This window comes from Anas platyrhynchos, chromosome 2, assembly GCF_047663525.1.
Source record: "Anas platyrhynchos isolate ZD024472 breed Pekin duck chromosome 2, IASCAAS_PekinDuck_T2T, whole genome shotgun sequence".
Classification (NCBI taxonomy): Eukaryota; Metazoa; Chordata; class Aves; order Anseriformes; family Anatidae; genus Anas; species Anas platyrhynchos.
In genome coordinates, this window is record NC_092588.1 from 40502650 (window position 1) to 40526720 (window position 24071).

The 24071-nt window shown below is 39.4% G+C and overlaps 1 protein-coding gene and 1 long non-coding RNA gene across 3 annotated transcripts in view; one reads left to right on the forward strand and one right to left on the reverse strand.

The window, feature by feature from the left end:
* Window positions 1–24071, reverse strand: part of XKR4 (XK related 4) — a 234920-nt gene that overhangs the window by 57798 nt on the left and 153051 nt on the right. The gene's annotated exons all lie outside the window — the stretch shown is intronic.
* Window positions 7798–11927, forward strand: LOC140001868 (uncharacterized). Of its 2 annotated transcripts, none has more exons than XR_011807506.1 (3): window positions 7798–8108; window positions 8818–8875; window positions 9298–11927. It is a non-coding gene; the product is annotated as an uncharacterized lncRNA (long non-coding RNA). The 2 variants fall into 2 exon arrangements; XR_011807507.1 differs by lacking the exon at window positions 7798–8108 and adding an exon at window positions 8156–8734.

Sequence of the window (24071 nt, forward strand, 5' to 3'; positions counted from 1 at the left end):
CCAGGGACAGTGGCACCACCACCTCCCTGGGCAACCCGTCCCGATGCCTGACTGCTCTTTTTGAGAAGAGGTCTTCCTAGATAGTTCCTCTCAGAGTTCAAGAAGGAGAATGATAGGAGGAATAAAGGATATGTTATCATCAATGCATGAACTTTTCAAGGCTTGAAATAAATTTGAAAAAAACAAAAACAAAAACAAACAAGCAAAGCATCAACTAAAATAAATAAATAAAAAACCCACATGCTACTTATTTTGAAAAACAAGTTAGAAACTTGAAAAACAGGCTTCAACTCACTTTAAATGCTTAAAAATCAACCTATCAAAGCCAGTTCAGTTTTACACCAAAACCAAAACAAATGAACAAATAAGTTGCTCTTTCATTAGTCTTGGTCTGATTTTTCAAAAGTTATCACATCATTTACATTATCCTGAAGCCTGAAAGTGTCTAAATATTATTTCATAGCTAGAGTACACAGAAGTAAGGAAGTGAAGTATAAGTTACATACATCCACAGTCTGCACCATTTTCACATTATAAAGGTGGGAAAAATGGTTGACATTTTGATTACACTCTGCAGGAGGGTGCCTGTTTTGGGAATCACAAGATTGGATAAAAATATATTTAGTTATTCATATAATTAATCACATGTATTTATATAAAATATAGACATGGATAAACTATTTATAGGTTGAAAAATCCAGTAGGTATATACACTCAGTTTCACACACATACACATAAACAGAAACAAACATATCTGATTGTCCACAAAACGCTTCACAAAATGGTCACAATAATTCATAATCCAAGTGTTAAATCCACTTGCTGCTGCCTGCTTGATGATGCCACTGAAAACTCACTTATCAAATATTTCTCATTTCAGCACGTCATGGCAGGCAGCAAGTTGCCGACCTGAGCTGATAGGCAAGGATACACTGTCCTGGGCAGGGACACTCTTCCCTTGTGGGAAGCATCTTGGGCAGGCTATGCTACCAGTGGCCAGGGTTCCTGTTAGCCCCACAGAGAGCACCATGCAACCAGTCAAGCACTGGTATGGCTTCCTCCTTCTCGCCATGTGCCACCCCTGCTTTGATTCCTGGAGAGCACCCATCAATCCCACCACCAAGGAAGAGGGTGTGGAGGGTTTTTTCACTGCTCCCTTTGCTATGGGTTCCTACTCCCTCTCCTGGCCTCTGGCACCACTGCATCCTTGTCCCCATTCCTCTAATTCTGTCCCAAGGAGGAAATGTTGCCTCAGTGTTCCTGCTGTCCCTCACACTGTTGTTAACCCACTGGGATCAGCTAACTGCCTGCACATACTGACCCTACACAGAAATTTGGGAGTCCTGTGCAGGCTCCTTGACAGCACCTGTGTGTGTCAGTATGGACCTGCCTGTTGCCATTTCCCCCTATTTTTCTTCTAGCTAATGTCATATGCTAGCAGCTGCAGAGCAAGGGGACAGTCCACTCCATGAAGGGATATCATATTCTTATGAGGTGTGTTTGGGTATCAGGGTGATGAGATGAGCTGCTACCTTACATGTTGGCACCTGCTGGCAAATGACCCTGGAATAGGAGCGTGTCCAGCCCCTCTGATCTTATCACAATATATTTTTAATGTGCCTAACTTAGTTTCACAGAATATCCCCATTTCAGTTTTGCAAAATTTCTCTTTTTCTGGAATAGTCCCTGCTCAAAGAAGGTAAGACGTGGGCATTGCTGGCTGCGCATGCTGCTGCCCTAGTAAAACGAGCATCAGTTCCCACTGTTTCCAGGGAGACAGAAGGCCCTTAGAGAAGATTTATTTGGGGGTTACACAATATAACTATAAGAAGACAAGAGTGAGTGATGCAAAGGGGCAAGAAAATGGACAACAAGAATGGTGGTGGATAGAAGGCAATGAAGTAGAAGAAAATACCTTGATATGGTGCAGAAATATGTCTAGACTGCTGAATAAAATAGGCCAAGAGCTGCATGCACTCCTATGTCTAAAGTCTCCTTTCTGCAGTCTCATCCAAACTGCCATCTGGAAATAGACTCAGGCTCTGTACTAATTTCACAGCTATGTCAAGCCTTTGCCTGGGAGAGCACTGGTGGCCTGGGGGAACATTCTATGCCCAAGTACACCACACCCTGGTCCTGTTTCCTGCATGTGGGTACACAAAGATATATTTGATATAGATAGATAAATAGATAGGTATAGATAGATATAGATACAGATATAGATGTGGAGAATGTGAAAACTGACAAAAGAGGACTGAAATACAGAAACATTAATATGGAAGACCACAGAAGTCTGAACCAAACATGAAAAAGCATTATTTAGACAGCATTCTGTACAGGTTAATTGCTGTGGTGATGCACTGAGGTAGCAAGGCAGCTTCCCACATAAGAAAAGTAAAACAAAGCTGCCTTAAAGCTACGGACAGGGAAGCCACTTAAACGCATTGAGGTCTACTTATTGTTGAACTTTGAACTTGAGTTGTTCATAGACAAATACGAAGTTGCCAGCTTCACTCTAAAAATGAACTTCTAAAAAGTTAAGCATAATCAATGGCATTACAAAAAGGAGGTGGGGGATTGGGCTTACAAGGCTGCCATTGCTCAGAGATTGGCTGGGTAGCAGTCTGCTTGTGGGAGCTGGTGGGTGATTGCCTTTGCTGCACTATATATATTTTTTCTCTTTCCTTCGGTTATTAAGCTATCTTTATCTCAACCCAGGAGTTTTTTTTCTCTCTCTCTTTTTCTTTCTTTCTGTCTTTTTTTTTTTTTTTTTTTTTTTTTTTTTTTTTTTTTCTCCCCATGTACCTGGGGAAAAGGGAGAATGAGCAATAGGTTGTGTGGGTGCTTGGCTGCTGGCTGGGGCCAACCCATAATGGTAGGATTTTATCACAGTCATGTAAAACTTCTAACAAAGTTGAAGAAATGTGTTATGAATATTTTTCTGTCATGCACAGAAACATTGAAGATCTATTTAAAATACTCTTTTGTTAACAGAAAGGAAAAATAAGGAGAAAGATGATTTAATGGCCAACTTGACTGCACAGTTTAATATTGTAATATAACTATCCAATTATATGCCTAAATGTAAAATAAGCATACACCTCAGAAAAGCTACATTTCCTAACCAACCTTTTACTTTTATGATAGCAACACTAATCAACATAGCCAAGTTATTTTGGAGACTGCACAGAAAAAAATTGCAGTGACCTACCAGAATTATTATTATTTTTTTTTCAACAGAGATTAAAACCCTCGGATACCTGAAGGCAGAGATAAATTTTCGCTCCAGTTGTTACTTGTAATAAAGGCTCAGAAATAAAGCAGAGAAAGTGAATGTTTTTCCTTATCTGAAAATTTTACTTCCCAAAATGAGTGTATTTATTGGACTGGACATAGCATCTCTATCTTTTAATAATCTTCATGAAATTAAGTTCGTATGTACTATATCTTTTGCTCAATTCTGTCTTTAATGTACAGTGATTCTATTAAAATTATTTCAATTTCTAAAGCCCCATTCTGGTAATGATTTCTGGAATCAGAATGGAGTGCTGCCCCTGTCCAGGTGTAGTGTGTTTATGCAGCAAGGTTTTGGTAGCTGGGGGAGCCGCAGGAGTGGTCTCTGTGAGCAGATCCCAGCAGCTGCTCCATGTAAGATCTGAGCCAGCTCCAGCTGGCTGCAAAGGGACCCACTGCTGGCCAAAGCTGATCCAATAAGTGATGTTGTTTTGCCTCTGTGGGAGCAGATTTAAGAAATGAAAAAACAAACAAACAAAACACACACAAACACAAAATAAATAGATAAATAAATAGAAACAACACCAACAAAAACCCTGCTGTGCAACAGCAGCTGGGAGAACAAGGAGTGAGAACCAGCCCTGCAGACCCCAAGGTCAGTTCAGAAGGAGGAAAGACGCTTTGAAGACAAAGCATCAGGGACTGACCACAACCCCCATTCCCCGTTCTCCTGAGCTGCTCCAGGGGAGGAGGTAGAAGAGAGTGGATGGGGGGAAGGTGTTTTTATTTTGCTTTTAGTTTTATACATCTCTAGTTTGTTACTAATAGGCAACAATTTATGTTAATCTCCCTATCTTGAATCTGTTTTGCCCATGACAATAATTGTTGAGTGATCTCCCTGTCCTTATCTCAACCTGTGAGCCCCTTTTCTTTGTTCTCCCTTTCCCTTTGACAAGAAGGAGTGAGAACATGGTTGTAGTGGAGTTCAGCTGCTCAGCTGGGTAAAACTCCCATGCCAGGATGCTGCAGTTGCCCAAGCTGTGGTAGAGCAAACAGGCATTGTTTGCGAATGATAAAGAAAGTTAAAAATTTTAGAAAAATAAATCATTTTTCTCTATTAATCTAAAACAAGATCATCATGACCTAGGATTTATTTTGTTTTCTTAAACAAACTGCAGTGTTTAGGAGCACTCATTCATTTTTCAATTCCTGAAAAATTGCATGGAAAAATTGTAAAAATGTCACATTGCACAGATTCCCAGGCACTGTATGACAGTCATTATAACAGAAAATAGTCTGCTGAAGCATCCTCTTTTAGTACCAAAATTAATAATGTAATTGATTCATTTCACTTGGTCCTGGGCAACTAGCTCTAGGTGATGGCTCTGCTTTGAGTGAGAGCTTTGGACTAGATGATTGCCAGAGGTCCCCTCCAACCTCAGTTGGCCTGAGATTCTGTGAATTGTTGTTTATTTCTTCTCCTAACCATTCTGAGAGGGAATTTCAGACCTGTGTTTTTCATTTGGTTTTGCACCCATTTCTTCAAGACAACCAAACCTATAAACTTTTATGTACAAAACTAGTAAGAGATTCATGCTTACTTCTACATAACTAGATTTGATGTTCCTCTGCTCAGTTTGGCATTCTTTTCTCTTCTCCTGCTTGGTGCACTGTAACCTAAGTTAGAATTGTAGAATCTTTAAGGTTGGAAAAGACCTCCAAGATCATCTGGTCCAACTGTCCCCCTACCACTAATGTCACCCACTAGACCATGTCCTTAAATATGATAACCAACCTCTCCTTAAACACCCTCAGGAATGGTGATTCCACCATCTCCCTGGGCAACCTGTTCCAATAATATTGCAACAAGCACTAGCACTGGCAAAATCCCCTTCTCTGCCTGACTCATATTCAGACATTTCTTTCCACAGCATGGAAGAAGTTTTAACTCTACTTGCATGATAAACATAGGGATCCTCTACCACCTTTGTAGATGGTAAATCCAGTGGTTCAGCATAGGTTGCTTGAGCGCAGCTACAAGGAATAAAAGGAAGGTCTTTGGTCAGCAGTGGTTCATCCTCCTGTCAGTGCCCAGACACTGTGTTTTCTGTTGGCTTTGTAAGAAAGTGCCTGGTCTCAACAGAGCTGGGTTAGCTGCAGCTGAACAGCTGTACCGCTTGGTCTTGTACTGAACAGATCTCTCTATGTGCACAGTCTGCCTTCCTCTGATCAGCCTCCAGCTTTTCAGGCCTTTCATTTTGGATGGCTCACCATTACAATGTGCAAAACCTTCAGAAATCTTCTTAGGGTTTTCTTCCTCTTAAGTTCTCTCCTGTCATTTGCTTCATTGTCATCATGACAGCTTAAAGCTAATCTTTAATGTTTCTGTCCCATTGATCTCCTGCTTCCCAGCCCTTACTGTTGCTTTCTGTTGATTGGTACTTGTCAGACACTGGCTTTCAAAAAAAAAACAAAAAAAAAAACAAACACAAGCAAACAATAATAATAAAAAATATGGTGATGTTTTAGTCATTTCTTGATTCAGTGATTACATCTTCTGACTTTCTCCCCAGGTGCATTCATGATTCCAGTCCATACATGTTTCCAGTTCAGATTCTGTTGTTTTTTTTTTTTTTTTTTTTTTTTTTTTTAATTTATTAATTTATTTTTATTTTTCATTTTTATCATTCCTGAGCATGACCTGATGACCTGCAGCTTCTCAATGTTTTGCATATCACACTGAAATGTAGTGGTCCTGCTCTATTGTCTTTTCTAACCCTTCCCCAGTCATCTGGCATTTCACCCCACACACCATCCATGATGCAGACTTTTGCATGTAACTCCTGTTTTGCCCATATTTAGTGCAAAAAATAGCTCCCAGCTTTACTTCCTCATAGCACCAGCACCTCCTGTACAAGCTTAGTAAGTGGTCTAGTGAAAGGGGATAGAGGGCACTAGGCTGTGCATCAGTTGTAAGAGACCAGGGTGGTGCATCCCAGCGTGCTGTTTTAGGTGGATGATAAGTCATGAGGCATTTCCTGGTCCTTTCTTCTCCTGTATGCAGGCCAGCAGGGCTTCACATAAAGAAAGTGCAGAGGAGTGCCTCCTGTTAGGCTTACAGCTGCCTTAAACCGTGATACACATGTACAAGTACCACAAAGGGAAGATTAGGAATGCAAAGAGAAGGATGGACACTTGCTACAACCCTTGCTGCAGGTTAGGTGAAGAAATAGCTTCACATTTGTGACACATTTGTTATGTAGCAACAGCTTCTGCTTCGAAGGTGTCTGGACAGGGATGATGTCTCCAGCTTTTGCTTACAAAGTGTTTTTGTGTTACTAAGGTAAGACCAGGGGAAACCTAAGCCTGTTGAGGCTGAATAAAAAAGTGAAAAACTGGGATAGCTGCCCTTGTGCCAGTACTCGAGCCATAGGGGAGGCACTCCAAGCCACTTAGTGTGCACCGAGCTCTTCAGCTCTCACAGCGTTGAGTCTCTAAGTGGCTCTTCATTTTTGTTCCTTCATCCAGATCCTATTAAGTTCTGGCCAACGGGCCTGCAGTGCTAGCCAGATGTAACCACCAGACAAGAGAGCAGACAGTAATATGGTTTGCAGTCCTTTTCAGGAAGCCAGTGTAATTATTACTTATATTGACTTCAGGTCCCAAACAGATCACCTACAAAGCCAAAGTATCCTGCTCCGCACCCCAGTGAGCTTACCCTCTAGTTAAGGGCAAGACCTGTCAACATTCCTCCTTGTAACTGTCATCATGATTAGCTCATCTACTGTCTTCTGTTCCTTTCTCTGCCTCTGCTTTGCCAAAAATACAGCTCTCCATTGTCCACCAACCCACATCTTCTTGATGCTCTTTTATAGTCTTTCTTTCTTTGGTCTCTTTCACTCACAGAAAGAACTTCAATAAAATACCCAAATTCAACACTGAACTCTTTTTTGTTCTTCCTTAAATCTCATCCCCGTGAGATGGGCAAGGCAGCTGACCGGTTATGAACCTGTTTTTCATCTTCATTGATAGCAACCAGACCCTTCATTTTCCCTTTCACTTTCAGTGTATGTCTGAATAATGCAGAGTACAATTTGACGAATTTAACAACTATTTATAAATACTACCTCAATGCAAAATACTAATTAAAGAAAAGTAAAGAAAGTTACATATTCCTACATGTACCTTGACAGAACCTGCTTACTTAAATGCTACTCAACTCTGTAGAAGTTTCCCATAAGGGCTGTTATGGTACGGTCTCTGATTTCAATTTTTCATATTTATGTTCTCAAAGTTACACTCCAAATTTCAGTTTCAAGAGACAACATATCATGGAAGACACACTGTTGAAACTGCAACTGTAGTAGAACATTTGTGAGAAAACAGGATGCTTTCATCTATTAACTTATTTGACACAAATGTTCTGCTCAGTTCTAAATTCAAACTGTTCGAATCAAACCAAAAAACTAGAATCTTGATTTAACAGCATAAACTGATCCAAATTTCCCAAAAGTCTGAACAATAGTGATGTTTTAACTGAATGGTGCTTGAGTCTGGAAAGCAATCAGTAGTTGAGTTTGGGTTTGTTATGCAACCAGGAGTGAGAGCATTTCAGGCAGCTTCAATTTTAAAGTGAACAATTTGCATTGCACTGTAACCACTTTGTCACTGAATAGCGTAGTGTCCCTGCATACCACTGCTCTCTTCATCACTGGGAGCTTGATTTCTCATTGCTTTCCACCTCTTGAAGTGGTTTATGGCTGTGTAAAGCGGGTGTTTGAAAAATACCTTTTGAGTTTAGTCACATTTAATACCTACTTTGCACAGGGTGCAGAGATCAGACTTTGTACGTTACTCTGTCCATTACCATTAAGGTAAGCACGATGATCTCTTAACTTATGAAACCTGTCATATATGGAATCATAAAAATCTTTTTTTTCCTCATGCCCATTTCAGAAACTAGCACTTTGATGAATAAAATGGGCATTTTTTAGAGAATTTAACTTGCTTGAGTCTTGCCTCCTCAACTCCTTTTCCCCATATAACCACCATAAAGGGAATATAAAGAACTTTAAATAGGCCAGATGATACCTCTGGGGCTGAGGGGATACCCTGACAGCTTGTTCCTAGACCCGCTACTCTGAGCTTGTTACACAGAAGCTGGAGGTTCCTATATTCCAAAATGAGTAAATATGGCAGACAATAGCCGAGGCAGTTTTTAGGGAAGGCAGAAAATACAGGAGATACTGAATGTCAGTTCACAAAATCATTAACTCAATTAATGCATTTTCATTTTTGCAGTATCCCCACGTTAGATGACAAGGCAAGATTAAAACAAAACAAAACAAAACAAAACTTTAACCAGAGATTTGTGAAGCGTGTTAATTATCTACAGGGTACAAGATGCTACAATGAAAGACTGTGGTTTAAACTCCCTTTTCTGAGACTCTGGAGCTTGCATTTGTTCAGAGTGAGAAGCGCGTTGCATAGGGACTCTGGGGTAAACCTTGAGTGGATGTGTTTTGTGATCAGTGGACTGTGTAATGAAATACTGATGCAATATATTTCCCTTTTTTTCTGCAGGGGACTCCCTCTGGATTTGGATGTAGCTACATTTGATATTACAAAGAATTTAAAACTGGTAATAAATGTGTGCATATCTTTTCCTAAAAATGGATATGAATTTTGATGCCTTGACTATTTATTATTTGTGGAGTTGTTTTTGCCAAGCAATATAACAAATCTGCCTTGCTGTGATTTCTTTTAGCAGTTTGGGACTGCATTAAAGGCACGCCATGCATTAGCAGCCCCAGCAAGAAAGCTAAGGCAGCCAGCAGGGATGAGCAAGCAGCCCGACCTCTGCAAGCACATATGAGCACTCCTTTGCTGTAGCCTCCTGCTCGTTATTCTCTGCATACAGTTGCTTTCAGTATCCCTTTCACCTGTCTGTTTTTACTGTTCTCAATGCCAGTATCCGGTAGTGTATTTACTGTCATAGATGTGAAGGATGAAGTTTGAAAGTTTGAATTCCTTTTTTTTTTTTTTTTGATTTACAATCTCCAGATCATATCCACAGCTTCATCTTTTCAGCCCTCAGCTTTTCTCACAGAAGCTACCATAAGGTTTCCAAATCTCTTCCTGCAAGAACAAGCCTTGCTTTCCTGGGATCTCTCTGAAGTGTTTAAAATGCTGAAGTCTCTGCTTTGAACTGCTCGAGCCATCCACACTTCCTCTCCCTCCTTCAGGCTCTTCAGATGAACAGCTAAAGCTGCACTTGGCAGAGGCATGTACATGTATAACTCCGATGCTTTGCAGCACTGCAGAGGTTGGCAAGGAGCTGGGCCACCATCCATCCCCCTGGGGGTTCAACCCAAGCACCGTTCCCCCTGAGGGGAACTCTCTAAAACTTTCTCTCAGGATGTTCACAGCTGCGTATACTGGAGCTGGAGCTGTGAAAGTGAAGCAGGGCCAGATCTGGTCAAGAATTATAAACGGCGAACTTTTAATACTCAAGCTGCTCCCAGTCCTGGTGGCTCTCACTAGATGGCACTGCAATGCTGCTCTGGGGGAGTTTCAGCCCCAGAGCAGCCCAGCGCGGGTACGTTTTACTGCCTGTTCTCTTCAAGTTTGTCTTACCGAAGCCTAAGCAAGGCATGAAGGATTTCCTGCACATTTTGACAGTGAAAGAAAAATGGGATCTGCCAGGTGAATAGTCCTTTTCCTGCTCTCTACGGTGCATAAAGCACCTGGAAGGGTTTTTCTGGGCTGTTTCTTCTAACAGGCACGTGGAGGCTGGTTGTTTGACACAAAAATCATTGTGGCCTACAGGAGCAGCAAATCATGCTTCACAGTTCCCTTGCTTCGACTTTGACTCGTGCAGGCAATGTATTTTCAGGCGATTCTTGGGCTTTAAAATAATTTAAACCTTTTAAAGCTCCTCGAAATAGAGCTGATGCTCCAGAGACCTCTAGCCTCTGCAGGGATTTCCCTCCCAGACTGAATATGCACAGGCAGCGGCTGACAAGCAGCATCTCTGAGCTAAGGGAAAGGCTGGAATTTCAGGATTCTGGACACGACTAAGCCAGCTGGACACCAACTGCTCATTGTGTCAGAGGAGCAGCATGAAAGAGGCTGGAAATAGATGAAATCCCATTTTAATTGCAGAGGAATCACCTTTGGCTAAAATGGGGCACAGGGATGCTAGGTAAACAGTAGTGCTAAAGGCAATACCTGTTTTTTCACATTCCAGTTCTCAAAAATGAAGAAATAAAAAAGCATTAAATCCCATGATAAATTATAAATTAAGCCAGTGTTGAAGCATTAGAAAATGATATGGTCTTAATTGTAAATGTGGTCCAGAATCCTTGTCCCAGAAGCACTCCTCAGCTTAATGAAACTCCTGGAAAAAACCTTTGTTGCGGTAACTAAGAAATGCTGTTCGTGTATGATGAGTAAACAGTTCAATAGTAGGGGTGGATCATATTCTGACTGAGTAAGATTTCACTTCTACTGACCTATTTGGCACTGACTATGGAACAATGTGTTTAAATCTATACTGCACAGGAAATTTAAACTGCCATTGTGGCAATTTTTGAGGATGTTCCATCTGATTATGGAACTACAATGAGAATCAAAGGTACCTTACACATGTGGACTTTTCACAGGATCACCCACTTTGGAGTCAGAAAGTTCATACAGTGGCAAAAAGCCAGATCAAAATATTTATCTCGGTGCAGTGCATAATCACACATTGTCCTGGCCAGACTGTAAATGCATCAGGGACAAAATGCAAGGCATCAGTCCCAAAAAATCCTTCCAATATTATTAGGTGGATGAATAAGTAAGTATTCGTACACACACACGCGAAATACATGGCTCTTTGTGTTGGTAGTATATTCTTGATTAAGATCTAACTTTTTAGGGAATTTGGTGAGCACAGAGACCTATTCTGTGCTAATGTAGGGAAGAGACAATACCATGAGAAGGAGTATGGTCATCTCTAATAATTTGTGAGCTAACAGGAGTTTCTGGAAGTAGTTTACATTTTTGTGATGGGGAAACAATATTGTGTTTCCTCACCACAAGGCAGATTTTTAGACACTTCTAGAAAGGTCTTGCTCTTTCCTGAATTCTGCTTATTTATCACAGCTGTCACATCTATTAAGGCACATTTTAAAATAAGCTCTCATTATGCAGTCACCTCAACAAATGGCTAAAGAAAGCAATTCTGGGCAACCTTTATAAATGTGTTCCTCTCTACAGCTTTTGTATAATTGTCATCCTAATCAATACCTGAATAATTGAAATCCTCCAAGATCAAAGTTGTGACCTTATGACTGCCCTCTTTCCTGGTCTACTTTCTCTATCTCTTGTAGAGGAGGACAGCAACAAGCAGAATTAGATGACTGTCTTTGTTGTCCTAAATGCTAACCAAGCTGCCTCTGCTTTGTCAGCCAAAATATTTCCCTTCTTTGGAAGCTGAATATTATCCTTTTCTTTTCTGCTTCTGAAAGCTCTGTATCATTTGACTCATAAAAAAAAAAAAAAAGGAAAAAAAAAGGAAGAAGAAAAAAAAAGCTGCCGTTGTTTCTATATGCAAGATGAAATTGTGTTTTTAATCATAATTTAAACCTACTTTTAAGGATCAATAGCTATTTTAATTATTTTGAGAAAAATAAATGCATGTTTCTACACACCTCCTTTCTTACCTGGTTTTGCTTTTCCTGGAAGTGAAATCCTGGCCACAACATGAGTAATGACAAACTCCTGGTGAACTGAATGAGTCCAAGACTTTTCCCTGACAGTTTCTTATCCTATTCCCAAATTCAGTTAAATTATTTCAGAGAGTTGATACTTCCAGTCACATGAATTATTTTTTTATTTTAAACATAATAAAATATAGAGTCTTGAATTTGATGAAGTTCATTAACAAATCATCAGAAAACTACAAGAAAATCAAGGCTTTTGGCAAGCATTTTTTTTTTTCAAATGTTCAATGCTTTGAAGTTCATAGGAGAAAAACATCCCCAGCACCAAGAACTTGAGATGCAAAGCTTCAGTTTTGTTCAGGATTGCAGCAGCCAGTTCTCTGACTTTGCCTGGATCCTAAATGAAATCAGAAAATTCTGCATGGTGTAGGAACCTATAAAAATCCAACTCCCAAACTCACTATATGGCAAAGATAGTAAAAAAGTGGCATTGGAGAATAATGGCTCAAATGGGTGTCCTGGCTTTGGTTGTAATAGAGTTTTCTCCCACTTTGGATGGAGAGTGAATGAAGGCTGTGTGGTGCTGAGCTGCCTGCTGGATTAGCCCACAACAATAGGCTAAAGTGATATGACAGTAATTAACATTTTGGCATATATATATATTTTTTTTTTTGGTTTGGTTTGGTTTGGTTTGTTTTTTTTTTTTTGACCCCCTCAAAAATGATTTATTTACATTTATTTTAAAATTATGTGTCTTTTACAGTGTATTTCAGTGCATATAAGGCAGTAGCATTCAGTACAATTTTCATGCACTAGGAAAGAATTGAAACTAATGTACATTACCACTAAAAAATGATGGGGTATCACATAAAGTATTAGAGAAAATGTATTAGAGAGCTCAAGAGGTATCATAATTTATACTGATTTGTATTTAATAATCTGATTTTTCAGCTAAGAAATATTTCATTTAGATTTTTAATGATATAGGATAATTAGTTTTGTACAAATTTAATTTATAATTTTGTAGTTTGCACTTTTTTTTTTTTTTCTAAGCTATTCAGATGTCTTAAATGTTGAAAATTTTCCACTCAGTTTTAGGAATTAAGTATATTTCTAGTCACCAGAACTTCTTTTTCTAAGAAGACCAGTTCTACATGTGTTTTTTGTTTGTTTGTTTGTTTGTTTTTTCCTTGTCTTTAATTTTTATTTGGTAGTGCAAAAATCAGGTCTTTTGAATAATCAGCTTGCAGTTGCTGAAGTAAGACAATTTAAACATGTCCTTTCAGAATTACTTAATGAATGTTTTTTCCATTATTTGTATCACTTGCATACTGTCTCACAGTAACAATAACATCTGTCAGAAATATAAAAGATTCAGCAAGCAAAACTAGTTAGACATAATCTAGGTTTCCTGGCAGCGTGTACCTTCAATTTACTTATTATTTCTATCCAACATACATCAGAAACAACTTCACAGCTCAGGTCTCCTTGGCCCTATTAGCCTCCTTTTTATTTGATTTGAAATCACTCTAAAGGTAAGAAATCACACTAGCTGCTAGATACTATCTGTTAATTGCTCCTGCAGATAACGAGCACCCTAAGGGGCAAAAAAGGTTACAGGGCCTATAGAGACACATCAGAAATGCATAATTTATGCTTCTTCCAGCAGTTAATACAGCAATGTTTCTGTGTGCACACTGTACCTTAAGTTGTTCCGCCTCCAGCTTCTCAGATATTTAATTTTGGACGGTTCCCCATTAAGCAAACTAGTGAGACCTCCAAAAGTCTCTTCAGGGCTTTTTGTCTTCTAAATCCACTTCTATCATATGCCTTGCTTATTTGATGGTGAAAGAATTTCTTTTCCCTTCTCTTTGGTCCTCTCCTTGTTTCCCCATTTTCAGTCCAAAATAAGTGCCAAGTGGTGGAAAGTGTTTAAAACAATTAATTTGGCATCTTGTGCTGCTTGATTGCAAAGCAAGAATTATTAGTACAAATGAGCAATGCCTGTAGGACCTTTGATATAATTGTGGCTTTGTTTATGCTGACACAGTGTAATGTTTGTGTTTTGCCATTCACTCCCTATTAAGATCCCTGAGACAGTGAAGATACATCTACAGTATACAAGAGGCTTTTATAATTAGTAAAGCAAGAACCGCAACACATAGTGCAGAATCTGCATGTGTCTGTCTGAGAACCAGGTAAAGCAGGCTCTAAGAATGGGCCAGATATTTCATATTCCATCCCTAGAAAAACTATGTTCTTATGCATGCCCCTTCCAGATCGAAAACAATACAGTGTTTGTAATAGAGGCACTTGCAAGCAAGCAGTTTAACTGGCCACTGAACATTTCTCCCTAACAGCTCTCTGAAACAGCTCATGTATGCCAGTGTTCCTGTGCTCTATCCAGACGGTCTCACTGATGAAATCTTGTGTATCTCATGATTCACTGAATTCAGATTGTGTCTGCCAATATGAATTAGACAAACCAGTTGTACAAGGGCACTCCCAAGGTAACATATCGGACCACCTTCTGTACAAGGCTGCAAGGCTGATCTTGTTGCAGGTGGAACAAGCTGTTCCTGCTACAGACAGCAGCACTCTGTCATTTTTGAGGGCAACCTAGATATTATAACTCAGTACATGACCTGTGGAAATATTAAGCCACAAACATTTGTAGTCTCTCATTCCTCCAGGCTTGACACACAACTGCTGTGAGTTCAACCACAAGTTTCTGAAGTGTGACATCCTACTTCAATATTCATGCTAACCTAACTTTTAGCATTTTAGCATTATAGGATTCAAGATTTCTCAGACAAAGTAATAAAAACTCCTGGTATGAACACAAAGCCACAGGAAAGCTCTCTAAGCCACAGATTTTTCAAAGAGCTACCTTGCAGTGAAAGACGTAGAACAAGTGAATGTGTGACTGCTTCTCTGGGGTTTAGTCATCTTAAAGTCAGACACTGAAAATAAACTAATTACCTGGGCTCTGATTCTAGTTAGTGGAGAGAAGTGAGCATGTCTGAAGGGCAAACCATCTCACCTGTCTTTCTTAACTGGCTACAAGAGTAGCTTAAATGGGACAGCTAACTTTAAAAGAGAACTAAAGTTCTGTGAGATTAATTCTACCCTTAACATGCAGTTTCCTTAGTATTATCTTCACAGTTCAGTAAATTTTTTATATACATGCCCAGTTTTCTACAGTTGAACAACTCTAATCACATGGGCCAGTTTAAGTATCTTGTTACACCAGGATTTGTGATCTCCTGAACTGAAGGCTTAACACTGTGTGGCTGCCTCTCTTTGACTCCAGACTGCTTGTTTATGACATTACTTCTCTTTAGCTTTCTTGAGCAGTCACGTTGGTATTTTAGAGAGTAAATGCAAAAAGCTGTTCTAATTTCTTGGTATTTTCAAAAGAAATACATGGCATCATTTACTGCCGTGCTTTGTGCTGCATGTCTGACTAAGAGTTTGAATTATTTCTGCTTTCCTTTGCCTAAACCTTTTAAATTTATTTATTCTCTGCTGTTATTTACTCAGACTGTTTTATCTGTCTCTGTAAAGTGTTCTGGGACACAGATGGTATGAAATGCTCCACACATAATAAAGACTCATTGTTCAGGCAGCTCCCATGGCAGTTGATGGTAGGGATAACAGTACTTGGCCATAAATTGTATCAGAATTGTGTAAGCAGGATACTGTTGACATTTGATGTTCCCAATTAAAATAAATAAATAAATCAACCCCCCCCCCCCCATTTTTTTTTTTTTGGAGCAGCTTCCAATATTTCCTTCATATGAGAATCTAGGGAGCACATAGAAGCAGCTGACACCTCTCCATTTGTTGTAATGCTGATTTCAGGCAATCTATTCTTTCACATCTGTCTGAGGGATAGTTAGTTTAAGACAAAGTTTTCCCTTTTGCTGACCTAACTATTCATGTTCTTGAATAAAACTCCAACTTATAAAGAGTTGGTTATGCAGAGCAGTGTCTATAAGAAGGTGTGAATAAAAAGCTAGCTGAAATCAGTGGGATAAGACCAAGACCACATCCAAGCAAACAACAAAAAGGAGAATGTTGCTAAAACAGGCTCATTGGAGATAGCTTGAATTCTGGCAGAAAACACAACAAGCCAAAACAAACATAATCTCATTTAATATACAAGTCAGAAGAAGCACCTGAGCCACATGAGCAATGATGTTTGAAAGCACTGGCATGTTCTACCAGCATACATTTGAAATAATCACTCCCATTAACTGCGTGACAGTGGATGATGCCCGAGAAGCATAATTCAAACGCACTGAGCCAAACTGCACCCAAACATGAGCCAAGAGCAGTGCAAACCATTGTTTATCAAGAACCGAAGCTGAACCCAAACTGTTAATGTGACCTCTTTGTAGAGTTCCCTTGGACCTACCCTGTGCCAGGCACTGGTGCTGGGGAGACAGGACAGCAAACAAGATCAAGGCTTGTCTCCTGCAGGACACAGATCTGCTCACCAGGGCCCACATAAGTTTTGCCACTGACATATGTGGTAGGAGAGACTGCCTGCAACACCTACAGGTCTTGCAACACGAGTTATCCCAGGGGTTTGGCTGGAGGTGACCTCTGTGGGCAGTACTAAGCAAGGGTGAAGGCCATGCTTCTGCAGGCCACTATGAGGGCTCATGGTGCTGGTGCTGCAGGCATTCCAGGAAGCTGCTTTGGCTGGAAAGGAAGATACGGTCCAGGAGTCTTTTTTCAGTGTAATGTTGTGGAAGGACTTAGTCCTACGTCTCAGAACAGCTTTGAGTCTAGCTTGTATGACGATGAGAATTGAAATACAAAGTTCATGTTTGGTGGGTCAATTATGAACTTGCACTCGGCTGGCCACTACCTTTACCTGCTGGCCTCTTTCTTCCCCTCACAGAACAATATATTTCTGCTATTTTTGATCTCATTTTTCAGTATCCTTGGGTTATAGAACTTCATGGCAACAAGAAAGTATAATTTTAGCATATTTTAGCTTTTACTCCATGCTCTCTCGATTTGCTTCCTTACCTCCTTTTGTTCTTTTTCTCTTAAGCAGAAATGCAACAGAAACCAGGCACTGAAGAAAATGAATGCTACTCTCTGACAACAAAATATAGAGCCAACTGTTGCAGTCAGTTTTAATTTGTATTCCCTGGGTGACACCCTGAAGTTTACTGGGACATGGAAACACTCTGGCTAGAACAATTTATGATCATGAACATAACTTTTTTTCTTTGCAATTGCTTAAAGGAAATGTAGAGTCTGCAGAGATGGATGCAGACTTCTGCCAAGTCTGAATAACTTTTAGGACTTTTCTGTGATCTGCTAAGATCCACACATAAAGAGAGAAGACAGAAGGTGATTACTTGCCCCCCAAAATGTCAGTGGAATTATTGTCACTGACTGCAATTTGATCAGGATTTCACTCAGAATGTAACAGCCCTGGGTGGGGGAACAAATTAAATGAAAACAATTTGCTGTCTTCAGACTTTGGGATGGTTGAAGCAGTGCTGACACCACGGGAACTGCAGTGTGCTGTGGGGTTTGCTGAGACTGCGGCACACAGGGGTACCAGCCGAGTCACCCTGCAGAACAGCAGCAAAAGCACCGTGGAGCAGGTTGTCAGCACCCCAAGGACTTGCCCGGGGGCTTGTGTTCTCTGCTGACTGTTGCTCTCTGTGCCAGCCAATCTGAAATGAGGCTGGTATTCCGTCTTAATAACTCTTCAGTTGTGCAATCATTTGTGGGGCATTCATGCTTCTGAAGTCCTCAGGGACCCATACTCCTGGAACAGGTGAGCACCTGCGGTGTAAATGCCAATGCCCTGGCAGGAGGACAAGGATTTGGTGCCTTATCAAGAAGTCTCTGATCTCAGTCCTGAGTCCCTCCATACATAAATACATGCCCCATTCTGGGCAGTTTGCCTGTTCTTCCCACACTTTGGACACAGATAGATGGCATATTTATTATTTTTGTTTATTACACTTTTGTGTTTTATAGCTAGGCATTGTTTCATTTGCTTCTTTGTGTTTTGTTGCAGGACTGGATCCTGACTGGCCCAGAGAGATCACTTCTAGTCTAACACCCAACATTTCCTTAACTGTTAGGACAGGTCATGAAAAAACACACTGTGATTTATAGCATGACAGTCCCTGTAATGGCTTTGGAGGGCTCAATATATTTTAATGATTGTATACAAAAGTACTCAGTAGCTAAAGCATTTGGTTTTGACAGGTGCTTTTCAAACAGGTTATCTGTTTGTAAAAGTCACCTCCCTTTGCTTCAAAATTTATGATATTGCCTTTAAAAGCAGCATCTTCTGCAAATGGCAGGGAGGGAAAGGAGGTTTGGGAGGGAGAGTGGAAGGGAGGACAAGGAGAAGGAGAAAATAGGGTTTGTCACTGTAGATTGATAAACCAGAGAATGATTTTTTGGGCAGCAGTATTTAACTGGAGCCAGCATCAAACAGTCACTGTGAAAAACTAATAAACATTTTAGCATTCACTGGCAAGGTGCTAATGAACTTGTATGTATGTCTTTATGTCCTTACAGAGGAAGCAATCAAAAACTAAATATTAGTTAGTTAATTAATACTACCCCTAAGGAAAGATTTTGTTCCTCTTGGCCATCTTACCAAACAACAAAAATGTAGACCTACTTACATGCAAGTTAAAAATCTGATGGACACAATAAACTTCAAAAGAAAAGTAAAAATTAAAGAAAATCTGTGCTTCATACAACTCTATTTTTTAATATATATATATGTATTCAAAATCCAGTAATGATTTTATGGCACATATTAACAGAGTCAAAGCAATATTCTAGGTTGCAAAATACCTTGTTACTGGATTATCATCAGACACAACGTCACAAGATAATCATGATTTCTTAGGATATTTTAAAAAGACTCACAAATAATTTCATTTCTTTCAAGATTTTATGATTTCAGTTCCCTTATGGGACAGGCTGTAATCTGAGTTAACAGATACTTTGACAATTCATCTATAGGTATAAAATATATGCAAACACAAAACTGCAAACTTTTTTTGAAAGTTTTAAGTGCTTATTCATTTGAAAAGCACATTACCTATTTACACGCGTAACTATGGATCCCTTTTCCTAACTTTAGATACCCAATTTTAAAAGTGTTTGTCAAAATGTTGGGTTAGTGGTATGTTACTAGAAGAAACAGGAATAGCATCCCAAAGACCTGATCTTAAAATCTGGTGTTATCTTCATTATATTCCAGCTTTCCCCGTATCTTTAGCTTCTCCCAGGCTTGGAAGTGAAGACATTTGGCAAAGTTTTCTATACAGTTTCTGGGACAAGGAATTTTGTATCTGAGAACCATCTTTCTGCAGTCTTGCCAGCAGGGCTATTTTATTTCATGGCAGGTATAGCTCGTATGTAGAAAAATGTGTGCAAGTCTCTAACTGAAATTGTTTCCAAGTTGAGAACTCTGTTCTACAAATTACTCATGTTAGGACAGTTGTCTAACCATCTTCTACAATATCTTGCAATTCTACTTTTAACCTCTCTGTATGCAGAAATTTGTCTCTTCTGCTTTAAGTCTGAATAAAGAACTCTCTAGTTAGCATTATATCTTGAAATCAGTTCACAGTGTATACAGACTGTTGAAATGGGAGATATTTTTAAAAGTCTAATTTTCCTAATTCGTTCTGTAGAGCCAGTTTAAATACTTCTGACTGTATGATCTGGAAGATTTGATCCTGCTGACTATTCCCTAGTAGGAGAAAAAAAAAAAAAAAAAAAAAAAAAGCCTTTAAAGCAGAAGAATTCCCCAAATTCCCCAAATGTAGTAATGGATGAACACAAGTCATATGGATTGGACCTGCACACCACCTATTTCATTTGTGTTAACTGATAAAAGGCACTTCACTGAGAAGTTTGAGATTAACAGTTCAGGAATATCTTGCCATGAAGAAAATGGATTATTTTTTTTCCTTTTTCTTTTCTTTTTTTTTTTTTTTTTTCTTTTTCTTTCTTTTTTCCCACTAGAAACTTTGAACTCTGAAAGACGTAAACATGGAAATACCTTCAGAATCATTGGATTTTGATCATTGACTGTTACAATTCTGAATATCATTAGTATTACTAAGATTATTCAGTCCTTGATCATTCTTATTGGTTGCTTGGCCTCAGTGATACTTTATGAACACAGGAATATCTGTGTCATGAACCACAGGCTAGTGGTTTAAAGCCTGTGTTTCTCAAAACACACTTGTGGCTGTACCACTGTTTATTTTACTTGCAGCCCAGTTCTTCAAATTTCATGTAGCTGAGGTATGGCTGGTGTGTTTTTCTAGAGCTCATTTATTGCTCTATATGTTACATCCAGCTGATCTTTTCAGGAGAGCTTTTTCAAAGCTCCACCCATTCTCATCATCTCATTTATGTCACAGCTTCAGGAACAATCACTGGACCCTGTTTGTATTTTCCTACTCTTTGACATTTAAGGTTTTTCACACAGAGGTGAATTGGGATCTCTTTTTGGAATGCTCTGGGTCTTTGCCTGTGTCCTTATTCAAGCCTCAGCTAAAATTCATTTGTACAGCTGCTCAAAGTCATTGAAAATTGAAATTTAGTAGTGAAATGCTGACACCACCTTCCTCATTACAGCGTTTAGCTGCTTTCTGCCATGCTGCAATCAGCTCTGTATTGTAAAGTGCCTCTGTTGTGAGCATCTCTGATCTAAACATTTGTTAGCTTAAAATATCAATTCAATTGCAATCCATTATGCCCTGCTCAGAACGCCCATCTGGTTCCAAAGGCAGCATGCTGCCACACGATGTGCTACTGCGAAGGCATGGGCCTGATTCTGCCCTTGTTTATGCTGCTCCGAGTCTCAAGGAATGGCACAGCAGTAGCTGAAAGCAGAAACACCCAGAAACAGGTGTGGGGAAGAAGTTAGCCACGCATACGCCTACATAATGCATTCCTTCCAACTTGCTGTCCCAGCTTTGCTGCTATCCCCATTGTCAAGGAAAGTGTAATTCAAAGTCTGCAGAAAACACAACAGAAATAGAGAACACCCTGGACTTTTTCTTGAGGAGATGATTGTAACCCGATTTCTTTCCTGCTGAATTCACCATTCCAGACACTTTCTGGTGTTTCTGAGACAGCTCTTTAGAACAAAACCGACTCCGTAGGAAAGGAAAGTAAAAAGATATGTTTTGAAGGAAATGCCAAGAAAAAGATATAAAATATTAATCATCTAGAAAAGTCACTTTATACTGCCGTTTTAGTGTCTATTGTGCTTGGAGGTGAAAACACCTGATTAAAAACCTGTAGATGAAAGTATGGCTCTCATGGCATGCTTACAAGGTCTGCTGGGACTTCACTGGATCTGAAAAAATGATATGGGGAGCAATTTTCAGTTTGCTGTTGCCTTGGACTTGCATTGCTTTTTTTTTTTTTTTTGCCTTTTTTTTTTTTTTTTCCTTCTGCTGAGCAAAACCAGCAAAAACCCCAGTTACTGAAGGAAGCAGTTATGCTCTGTGCTTTAAGTAATAGAGATGACAAGCTGCTACCAACACCCAGACAGTAAATGCTACTTAGGTTCAGAATCAAGATCACTAGAGCTCTCTCTCTCTCTCTTTTTTTTTTTTTTTTTTTTTTTTGTGTGTGTGTGTGTGTGTGTGTGTGTGTGGCTTAAGGATGTCTTGTGTCTTGTTTATTAAGGTTCATTACCAAGAGTGACTAACCTAGAAGTTTAAAATGATCTGTGGATGCCTTTTTGTGGCATGAGAGACCTGAGAAGGATCTTATTTAACTAGATGGCACACGAACAGCTCTTTGCTATCTATGGCATGCCACCATTCCAGTCACAATTAACCACTCAACACATCTTACCACAGAGCAGGAAAGAGAATACGAGAGCACTGAAGGCACTTGTTAAAACCTGAGAACAGCCTGAAGTTGCATAAGCTTTCTGAAGGCTTTGGTGCAGGGGTGGCAGCAGATGGCTGAAGGAGGGCTACACTCAGCCCTTTGCTTGTCCTTGGGAAGGGGATAACAGCATGGTTCACAAAGCAGCCCCTGAGATACCACAGGTCTTAACAGGGCATAAGATAGGTCAGACTGGGGCTACTTTATTTAATTTCACGGACTGAAATCTGCAGCAAATCAGGAAATCTGTTGTGAGTCACCTGGCTGTCTGCACCACCTGGGACATACAGCAGCCTTGCAGAAGTTGTCAGAGGGGTTGCTGTCACATGTGAGTCCCAAAGACCTCATGGTCCCAGTGCCCAGCAGCTGCAGGATGTTTCTGATCACTCCCTTGGCCACTCTCTGACAGGGCCACAAGGTTGCTGGATCCAGCATTATTTTGCAGGGACACCAGGAGGGCCTTTGCAGACCTCTGGAACTCCAGAGGCCTCCAATGCCTGCTGGAAAGTGAAATGGAGAACTATTGCTGGGAAAGCTACATTGAGAGAGGATTCAGTTCACGCTTTGAACTCAGTTATGTGAGAAACAGAGAATTCCTCTGCACCTTGAAACATCCACTGGGTGGTATAGAGCATGCAGACGTAGTGTCTATTAAATGTAATGGGCTGGGATCAATAACGATTCAGTAGCCTGATATCATAGGATTCCTCCTGCCCAGGCTATTTAAATCATGAGAGCACACTGGCCACCTATGCACAAATGATATGCTAAATGCCTCAATTAGAATTAAATTCAGAAATTATTTCTCCCATTGTAGCACAAAACCCATTAATGTTTTATTTTTAAATTGTATTCATTATAGGTAGAGAACAGAATCCAGTTTACCACTTTATTAACTGACACACTACAAAAAATAACACCCACAGGAAAAAAAAAAAAGATTTGAAACCTATTGTCATTATAATTTAGTTAGTGAAACAAGAAACTAATACAAAATATTTAATGGGTTTGTATCCCCATTAGATTGGGTATATTGTCAAGCCTAACACAAAAGAAAGCTATTTAATAACTTTTGGTAAAACAATGGTCTTGTAAGCCCCGGTCCAGTGAGTAGTCTTTATTCCTGAAAGCAGTTCCACTGACTCCTAGGAGAGGGCTCCCACAGGGTGACCCTCCTGTGCCATACTGAACCCTTTGTTTGAGTCTCACTTTTGCATAGGATATTATTCACTGATACTTATGAAACTCTGAGCACAAAACAGGAATACAATTGGTTTTCATTTAAATTCACCATTCATTATTCATCTAGTGTATGCATGACAGAAAAAATACTAATACCCATAACATAATTTATGGATACTCATCTCCATAGGTCACTTTATTACCCCTATTATATCCCATATACGTCTAAACTTGAAAATCGTACAAGACACATTTTAATGCGTGCATTCCCACTTTGTCGTGGAACTTTCAATGGAGCTAAAATCACTCTCAACGGGAAGAATTAATCTTCTTGTAAATTTTAGGAAAAAGAGCAATTTTGCAGATAGGCCATAATGTACAAGATGAATAACGGAGATGGATATCATGGATGGGCAAGGAAATGACTGAGAAAATGTTCGGTATATGTATTCAGAGTAAGGTTAGAGATGCCTATTGTCTGCTTGACAGAAGCTTTAAAAGCCATTGCATGGTGAAAAATTCAAGTTAATTTTTATCTCTGCAGCGTGGTGCAGTCTTTGGGTAAGAAACAATCATGACTGAAAGTTCTCACTGTTATATTAGACACAGAAAAGCTTTTTCTGTGCCAAGTGTACCTCATTTTTTTTTTTCCCCACCCATGAATAAAAGTAACCATCATAGAAAATATAGTAACCCAAAGCATGAAACTAGGAATTTGTTCCTTGGCAAATGTGCTTTTAGCACAACATAAAGGGAGCAGAAGGATATGCCACTAACTTTGTGACATTCCCTAACAGATAAAATTCAGTGTGTAGGCAATATATCACACTTACAGAAACTCAATGCACTACTTTGCATCTTGTGCTGTCTTTACCACTATGTATGTCTTAGCAGCTGTGTGGAACCACTATTAAGATTAAAATGATTAAAATCCTGTAGATGACATGAAGTATTTTTATTTTATTTTATTTTATTTTATTTTATTTTATTTTATTTTATTTTATTTTATTTTATTTTATTTTA